At 44.2% G+C, this 9,927-nt stretch overlaps 1 long non-coding RNA gene across 6 annotated transcripts; it reads left to right on the top strand.

The window, feature by feature from the left end:
- Window positions 1-292: 292 nt before the first annotated feature.
- Window positions 293-4,823, top strand: LOC135342927 (uncharacterized). Of its 6 annotated transcripts, none has more exons than XR_010396995.1 (8): window positions 310-596; window positions 729-908; window positions 1,098-1,348; window positions 1,482-2,343; window positions 2,461-2,522; window positions 3,319-3,558; window positions 3,675-3,736; window positions 4,544-4,823. It is a non-coding gene; the product is annotated as an uncharacterized LOC135342927 (long non-coding RNA). The 6 variants fall into 6 exon arrangements; XR_010396992.1 differs by having other exon boundaries at window positions 1,090-1,348; XR_010396993.1 differs by having other exon boundaries at window positions 313-596; window positions 729-891.
- Window positions 4,824-9,927: the final 5,104 nt, after the last annotated feature.

The following is a 9,927-nucleotide window of genomic DNA, read 5'->3' as shown; positions in this document are numbered from 1 at the left end:
CTTCTCCTCAACTGAAGCTACAAGTGCGCAGCTGTGCAAGAAAAACAACACTAAAAGTGTCTGTTTCTGCAGCTGGGTGCCGTTGCAGTGAGTGAACACGAATACTCCGTAATCTACCCGTATACTACCTACGTTTCACATCCACGGAGTGTACAGTACTATGCTTCAGATAAGCCACGCCTACGATAAAATTTCGTGGAGGTCAGCCTGCCCACGAATATTTTACCCCACGAAAATTACCCGCTATATGGTAGCTAGCTATAATTATAATTGTAGCCATTAGGCATTGAGGTAATTGCTTGTTCAAGAGACTATAGCTGGCCTCGCATGTGCGGGAGCAGCTCGAGGCTATGGACAATCTGTGAACACTCTGCTGGCTCTGGCTAGCTATACGTACCTATGGCTGCCTTACCTTCAAATAATGAATATACTTTAAATTGTCACGCTTGTTACATGTGCACAAATGTTAGTTGTCACGCATGTCATAATAGAGCTAGAGCACATGTCATTTGCAGCCACGAGACAAAGAGAGAGCAAGACGAGGTGTACCCTGCCGGGGCGACTCGCCCCTGCCGACTGTCTCCTTGTACCTTTTGGTGAGCGCTATAGCTAATGGATATTTTTTTAGCAAGGTGGTAGTTGGATATTAATAGTGACAGCCTTGTGTTAAAGTAGCTCTGTGTATACTGTCCTTATAATATTATTGTTCTCTCATGTCTTACTCACAGATAACTACTCAACGCTGCACAGCACAGGATTCAGCATTCAATCACTCTCATAATTTTATTGTCATTTCATCTTTTATGGGGGACGCCCCACTCTTAATTTTTATCACTGAATGGCTGCTGACGTACGTATATATAAGAGCACTACAAGATACGACAGGAAAGGGTCAGTATAATAATTATGTAAGTGATGTAGTGTACTATCTTCTGGTATTCAGCCCCTTTAATGAGCACAGGATTATATAGATCTCCAAGCCATTAGTTACATCACTATAATTATGCAATTATCTGCTGTATTTCATATTGTAATGATTCATTGGGTACTGACTTTATATGGATGTATGGATGGTGCTATGATTCTTAGCCTTCCAGGCCGCAACATAGAATGCTGGCTTTCTGATCGAAGAGGAGATGATCTGTTATTGGCCGGGGATGGAGTGGATCTACCTCTGAGAGACAAAGGGCCAGTTATTGTATCATGTATGAATATTCTGTTGCTTGTACATTTCGTAGCATTATCAGTAATTGACTCTAGAGTAGCATCTTGTGCTTCATCACTCAATCTGCAGGCAGTGTATGTGATTTTCTGACAGACTCTAAACAGAGGGAGTCGGCCACACAAGGTATAGTCTAATAATTATTGTACGGTACTTAGATTCTGTTTTGGGTCAGATGCAATTGCCTTCAATCACTATAGCCAGTTAAAACATTTTTTCTACTCTGGCTTAAGAAATTGTATTTTATTATTGTACCCAGCATTGACCTCTACTACCGTGTAGCGGGAAAGTTCGTTATTTGAGCCCTCGAGAAATGTTGTATAGTTGTTCACATTTCAATGCCAGGAAACCACAGCTTTGCATGGTGCGTGGGAGTGTCTTCCATTATATTACATGAAGTGTGAAGTGTGTTGTAAGTTTGTACAGAGAGGACTCCCATGGTGGCAATGATCTGATGATGCTCTGATGGACCGATGCAGGAGAAGTTATTCTGTATAATTATTACACTAATTAATGTATGCCACTGTTTGGATCGGTTTCTGTTCTGCTCAGCTTCTTCCTCCAACTTGCTTACGCAGGCTAAGCTTATTCTTAGTTCATTCTTAGTTCATTCTATAGTCTAGTATTATTGTCGGTTTGGTTGTTTTATGTTTTTCACCTGGTCATACGGAATCACTTCATTAATTTTTATACAGTGCAGACCACACCTCTATCCACACATTGTACCTGCACATCCTGTATATATGGGGCCACACCCCCACTCACTGTACTGATATGTGGTCACACCCCCATACATGGTAACCCTCTTGATCACACCCCAACCCTATGCTGTGTTTTTGTGTACAGTACACACATCATCCGTGTCTTTATCCCCACACCTAGTCGGAGGGAGCAGCAAGTTCTACTAAGAGCCAGCATCACCCACTAACCAACACTCTACAAGACCTACCTACTACCAGCTAGGACAGCACACCACCCGGGACAGACTCTACTATACCATGTAATACGCCTTTGTATTACGATCATGATACAATTTGCTGCCCTCCCTCGCCAATGGATTGAATAATTATGGACACTCGCAGGACAACTAAGAGACTGACACACAATAATAGACACCAAAGGTCCAGTTACTGTATCATGTACGAATATTCTGTTGCTTGTACATTTCGTAACATTATCAGTAATTGACTGTAGAGTAGCATCTTGAGCTCCCCCTTTCTTCATCACTCAATCTGCAGGCAGTGTATGTGATTTTCTGACAGGAAAGGCTACTCTAAACAGAGGGAGTCGGCCACACAAGGTATAGTCTAATAATTATTGTACAGTACTAGATGATCTTCTCTGTTTTGGGTCAGATGCAATTGCCTTGAATCACTAGCCAGTTTAAAACATTTCATCTACTCTTGGCTTAAGAAATTGTATTTTATTATTGTACCAGCATTAGGTAGTTAACTCCACTTATGCATTGACCTCTGCGTGTAGCGGGAAAGTTCGTTATTTGAGCCCTCGAGAAATGTTGTATAGTTGTTCACATTTCAATGCCAGGAAACCATAGCTTTGCATGGTGCGTGGGAGTGTCTTCCATTTATATTACATGAAGTGTGAAGTGTGTTGTAAGTTTGTACAGAGAGGACTCCCATGGTGGCAATGATCTGATGATGGCTCCACTGCTCTGATGGACCAATGCAGGAGAAATTATTCTGTATAATTATTACACTAAATTAATGTATGCCACTGTTTGGATCGGTTTCTGTTCTGCTCAGCTTCTTCCTCCAACTTGCTTACGCAGGCTAAGCTTATTCTTAATTAGTTCATTCTTAGTTCATTCTATAGTCTAGTATATTGTCGGTTTGGTTGTTTTATGTTTTTCACCTGGTCATACGGAATCACTTCATTAATTTTTATACAGTGCAGACCACACCTCTATCCACACATTGTACCTGCACATCCTGTATATATGGGGCCACACCCCCACTCACTGTACTGATATGTGGTCACACCCCCATACATGGTAACCCTCTTGACCACACCCCAATCCTATGCTGTGTTTTTGTGTACAGTACACACATCATCCGTGTCTTTATCCCCACACCTAGTCGGAGGGAGCAGCAAGTTCTACTAAGAGCCAGCATCACCCACTAACCAACACTCTACAAGACCTACCTACTACCAGCTAGGACAGCACACCACCCGGGACAGACTCTACTATACCCATGTAATACGCCTTTGTATTACGATCATGATACAATTTGCTGCCCTCCCTCGCCAATGGATTGAATAATTATGGACACTCGCAGGACAACTAAGAGACTGACACACAATAATAGACACCAAAGGTCCAGTTACTGTATCATGTACGAATATTCTGTTGCTTGTACATTTCGTAACATTATCAGTAATTGACTGTAGAGTAGCATCTTGAGCTCCCCTTTCTTCATCACTCAATCTGCAGGCAGTGTATGTGATTTTCTGACAGGAAAGGCTACTCTAAACAAAGGGAGTCGGCCACACAAGGTATAGTCTGATAATTATTGTACGGTACCTTCTCTGTTTTGGGTCAGATGCAATTGCCTTGAATCACTAGCCAGTTTAAAACATTTCTTCTACTCTTGGCTTAAGAAATTGTATTTTATTATTGTACCAGCATTAGGTAGTTAACTCCACTTATGCATTGACCTCTACTACTGTGTAGCGGGAAAGTTCCTTATTTGAGCCCTCGAGAAATGTTGTATAGTTGTTCACATTTCAATGCCAGGAAACCATAGCTTTGCATGGTGCGTGGGAGTGTCTTCCATTTTTATTACATGAAGTGTGAAGTGTGTTGTAAGTTTGTATAGAGAGGACTCCCATGGTGGCAATGATCTGATGATGGCTCCACTGCTCTGATGGACCAATGCAGGAGAAGTTATTCTGTATAATTATTACACTAAATTAATGTATGCCACTGTTTGGATCGGTTTCTGTTCTGCTCAGCTTCTTCCTCCAACTTGCTTACGCAGGCTAAGCTTATTCTTAGTTCATTCTTAGTTCATTCTATAGTCTAGTATATTGTCGGTTTGGTTGTTTTATGTTTTTCACCTGGTCATACGGAATCACTTCATTATTATCAGTGCAGACCACACCTCTATCCACACACATTGTACCTGCACATCCTGTATATATGGGGCCACACCCCCACTCACTGTACTGATATGTGGTCACACCCCCATACATGGTAACCCTCTTGACCACACCTCCACCCATGCATTGTGTCGTACATGCTGTGTTTTTGTGTACTGTACACACATCACACATCATCCGTGTCTTTATCCCCACACCTAGTCGGAGGGAGCAGCAAGTTCTACTAAGAGCCAGCATCACCAACTAACCAACACTACAAGACCTACCTACTACCAGCTAGGACAGCACACCACCCGGGACAGACTCTACTATACCATGTAATACGCCTTTTTATTACGATCATGATACAATTTGCTGCCCTCCCTTGCCCATGGATTGAATAATTATGGACACTCGCAGGACAACTAAGAGACTGACACACAATAATAGACACCTAACTGCATTTTTGCCATTAATATAATAAAAATAATTTTGCCATTAATTAATCATTGATTATAGCGGAATCATGCATGCCTGCATGATAGTAGTCTCATGAATGAGTCGTCCTTTGTCCCACATGCATGCCTGCATATGATATAGTAGTCTCATGAATGAGTCGCCCTTTGTCCCAAAGAATAGCCCCGCCCACTTACTATGAGTGCTGCGCTTTAAATATGCTTGTAGCTGTGTACGTGTATGGCAGCATGATGGCTACTCTATCCCTCTCTCTGCAACGGAGGGAGTACCACCATACAATGGACCAACCAACCACTCCATCATCCTGCCACTTGAACAGGAGGAGAGAGTGCTACCTATTCCAGTGGGTAAGTTACTGTGTGTTAATATTATTATTAAATAGCTTTGAGCTTGTGTGCATGGATTATCTTTGTATCTAGGTTAGTACTGATTAGAGCGTTGTACAGTTGGGATCATGCCTCAGGGTGATGTAGAGCCTGTGCTAGGCCCTGCCTTAGGGACTAGCTGTGACTCTGTGGACCTGTTGTATGATCAGCAAGTCGAGCGTCTTGAGCGATCCTTACCTTTGGGAAAACTTGACAGTATAGCCTCTGTTCGATTTCTAGATTCCTTGTTTTTGGGATTCTGCCATCGCGTTGCGGTATCGGTAGCCCTGAAGGCATGGGATTTAGAAATCGGAACAGAGCAATACTGCCCAGTGGGGGCGCAATGATACTTAATGGTGATTGGACAGGAATGAGGCAGAATAGCTACGTTGTCATGACCCGATCGTACCGAGCATGCCACATGTCCTGGCACAGGTTCTATGTTGTTCTGAGACATGATACCTAACTGTTTACTGTTTACCTTGTTCTGTACTCTCTAGGGGTGTACAGTAATTAGGGTGGTACAACCACCAAGGCGAGTGTATGCTGTGTGGTGTATGGGTGACTATTCTATCCCTCTCTCTCTCTTCATGTGCAACGGAGGGAGTACCACCATAGAATGGACCAACCAACCACTCCATCATCCTGCCACTTGAACAGGAGGAGACCTCCTACCTATTCCAGTGGGTAAGTTACTGTGTGTTAATTATAAAATAACTTTGAGCTTGTGTGCATGGCAGGTGGCCCATTATCTTTGTATCTAGGTTAGTACTGATTAGAGCTTTGTACAGTTGGGATCATGCCTCAGAGTGATGTAGAGCCTGTGCTAGGCCCTGCCTTAGGGACTAGCTGTGACCCTGTTGACCTGTTGTATGATCAGCAAGTCGAGCGTCTTGAGCGATCCTTACCTTTGGGAAAACTTGACAGTATAGCCTCTGTTCGATTTCTAGATTCCTTGCTTTTGGGATCCTGCCATCGCGTTGCGGTATCGGTAGCCCTGAAGGCATGGGATTTAGAAATCGGAACAGAGCAATACTGCCCAGTGGGGGCGCAATGACACTTACTGGTGATTGGACAGGAATGATGCAGAATAGCTACGTTGTCATGACCCGATCGTACCGAGCATGCCACATGTCCTGGCACAGATTCTATGTTGTTCTGAGACATGATACCTAACTGTTCACTGTTTACCTTGTTCTGTACTCTCTAGGGGTGTACAGTAATTAGGGTGTATGCTGTGCTTATGCTTGTAGCTGTGTGGTGTATGGGTGACTATTCTATCCCTCTCTCTCTCTCTCTTCATGTGCAACGGAGGGAGTACCACCATAGAATGGACCAACAAACCACTCCTGCCACTTGAACAGGAGGAGACCTCCATTGAGTGCTACCTATTCCAGTGGGTAAGTTACTGTGTGTTAATTATAAAATAACTTTGAGCTTGTGTGCATGGCAGGTGGCTTTGTATCTAGGTTAGTACTGATTAGAGCTTGCCTCAGGGTGATGTAGAGCCTGTGCTAGGCCCTGCCTTAGGGACTAGCTGTGATCCTGTTGACCTGTTGTATGATCAGCAAGTCGAGCGTCTTGAGCGATCCTTACCTTTGGGAAAACTTGACAGTATAGCCTCTGTTCGATTTCTAGATTCCTTGCTTTTGGGATCCTGCCATCGCGTTGCAGTATCGGTAGCCCTGAAGGCATGGGATTTAGAAATCGGAACAGAGCAATACTGCCCAGTGAGGGTGCAATGACACTTACTGGTGATTGGACAGGAATGATACAGGATAGCTACGTTGTCATGACCCGATCGTACCGAGCATGCCACATGTCCTGGCACAGGTTCTATGTTGTTCTGAGACATGATACCTAACTGTTCACTGTTTACCTTGTTCTGTACTCTCTAGGGGTGTACAGTGATTAGGGTGGTACGAGTGCTTATGCTTGTAGCTGTGTGGTGTATGGGTGACTATTCTATCCCTCTCTCTCTCTTCATGTGCAACGGAGGTAGTACCACCATAGAATGGACCAACCAACTACTCCATCATCCTGCCACTTGAACAGGAGGAGACCTCCTACCTATTCCAGTGGGTAAGTTACTGTGTGTTAATTATAAAATAATGGCAGGTGGCCCATTATCTTTGTATCTATGTTAGTACTGATTAGAGCTTTGTACAGTTGGGATCATGCCTCAGGGTGATGTAGAGCCTGTGCTAGGCCCTGCCTTAGGGACTAGCTGTGACCCTGTTGACCTGTTGTATGATCAGCAAGTCGAGCGTCTTGAGCGATCCTTACCTTTGGGAAAACTTGACAGTATAGCCTCTGTTCGATTTCTAGATTCCTTGCTTTTGGGATCCTGCCATTGCGTTGCGGTATCGGTAGCCCTGAAGGCAGGGGATTTAGAAATCGGAACAGAGCAATACTGCCCAGTGGGGGCGCAATGACACTTACTGGTGATTGGACAGGAATGAAGCAGATTAGCTACGTTGTCATGACCCGATCGTACCGAGCATGCCACATGTCCTGGCACAGGTTTTATATTGTTCTGAGACATGATACCTAACTGTTTACTGTTTACCTTGTTCTGTACTCTCTAGGGGTGTACAGTAATTAGGGTGGTACGAGTGTATGCTGTGCTTATGCTTGTAGCTGTGTGGTGTATGGGTGACTATTCTATCCCTCTCTCTCTCTCTTCATGTGCAACGGAGGGAGTACCACCATAGAATGGACCAACCAACCACTCCATCATCCTGCCACTTGAACAGGAGGAGACCTCCATTGAGTGCTACCTATTCCAGTGGGTAAGGTTAATTATAAAATAACTTTGAGCTTGTGTGCATGGCAGGTGGCCCATTATCTTTGTATCTAGGTTAGTACTGATTAGAGCTTTGTACAGTTGGGATCATGCCTCAGGGTGATGTAGAGCCTGTGCTAGGCCCTGCCTTAGGGACTAGCTGTGACCCTGTTGACCTGTTGTATAATCAGCAAGTCGAGCGTCTTGAGCGATCCTTACCTTTGGGAAAACTTGACAGTATAGCCTCTGTTTGATTTCTAGATTCCTTGCTTTTGGGATCCTGCCATCGCGTTGCGGTATCGGTAGCCCTGAAGGCAGGGGATTTAGAAATCGGAACAGAGCAATACTGCCCAGTGGGGGCGCAATGACACTTACTGGTGATTGGACAGGAATGAAACAGAATAGCTACGTTGTCATGACCCGATCGTACCGAGCATGCCACATGTCCTGGCACAGGATTTATATTGTTCTGAGACATGATACCTAACTGTTTACTGTTTACCTTGTTCTGTACTGGTGTACAGTAATTAGGGTGGTACGAGTGTATGCTGTGCTTATGCTTGTAGCTGTGTGGTGTATGGGTGACTATTCTATCCCTCTCTCTCTCTCTCTTCATGTGCAACGGAGGGAGTACCACATAGAATGGACCAACCAACCACTCCATCATCCTGCCACTTGAACAGGAGGAGACCTCCATTGACTATTCCAGTGGGTAAGGTTAATTATAAAATAACTTTGAGCTTGTGTGCATGGCAGGTGGCCCATTATCTTTGTATCTAGGTTTGTATCTAGGTTAGTACTGATTAGAGCTTTGTACAGTTGGGATCATGCCTCAGGGTGATGTAGAGCCTGTGCTAGGCCCTGCCTTAGGGACTAGCTGTGACCCTGTTGACCTGTTGTATGATCAGCAAGTCAAGCGTCTTGAGCGATCCTTACCTTTGGGAAAACTTGACAGTATAGCCTCTGTTCGATTTCTAGATTCCTTGCTTTTGGGATCCTGCCATCGCGTTGCGGTATCGGTAGCCCTGAAGGCATGGGATTTAGAAATCGGAACAGAGCAATACTGCCCAGTGGGGGCGCAATGACACTTACTGGTGATTGGACAGGAATGAGGCAGAATAGCTACGTTGTCATGACCCGATCGTACCGAGCATGCCACATGTCCTGGCACAGGTTCTATATTGTTCTGAGACATGATACCTAACTGTTTACTGTTTACCTTGTTCTGTACTCTCTAGGGGTGTACAGTAATTAGGGTGGTACAACCAAGGCGAGTGTATGCTGTGCTTATGCTTGTAGCTGTGTGGTGTATGGGTGACTATTCTATCCCTCTCTCTCTCTTCATGTGCAACGGAGGGAGTACCACCATACAATGGATCAACCAACCACTCCATCATCTGAACAGGAGGAAATCTCCATTGAGTGCTACCTATTCCAGTGGGTAAGTTACTGTGTGTTAATTATAAAATAGCTTTGAGCTTGTGTGCATGGCAGGTGGCCCATTATCTTTGTATCTAGGTTAGTACTGATTAGAGCTTTGTACAGTTGGGATCATGCCTCAGGGTGATGTAGAGCCTGTGCTAGGCCCTGCCTTAGGGACTAGCTGTGACCCTGGGATTTATAAATCGGAACAGAGGGCGCAATGACACTTACTGGTGATTGGACAGCAGAATAGCTACATGATCGTACCGAGCATGCCACATGTCCTTCTATGTTGTTCTGAGACATGATACCTTACTGTTCACTGTTTACCTTGTTCTGTACTCTCTAGGGGTGTACAGTAATTAGGGTGGAACAACCAAAGCGAGTGTATGCTAATTCATTATGAACTTGTGCCGCAATTTCAATGATTTATACAGCAATTTAGTACATTAATCTTTATTAGTCATCTGAATGTGTTGACAGTTATGAACCTTTAAACTCTTGTAATATGGAATGTAATGTACTACCAAGTAAGGTAATGCTGGAGAAACCTTGCC

The sequence above is a fragment of the Halichondria panicea genome, chromosome 10 (assembly GCF_963675165.1).
Source record: "Halichondria panicea chromosome 10, odHalPani1.1, whole genome shotgun sequence".
Classification (NCBI taxonomy): domain Eukaryota; kingdom Metazoa; phylum Porifera; class Demospongiae; order Suberitida; family Halichondriidae; genus Halichondria; species Halichondria panicea.
This window is presented reverse-complemented; position numbering and strand designations above follow the sequence as displayed.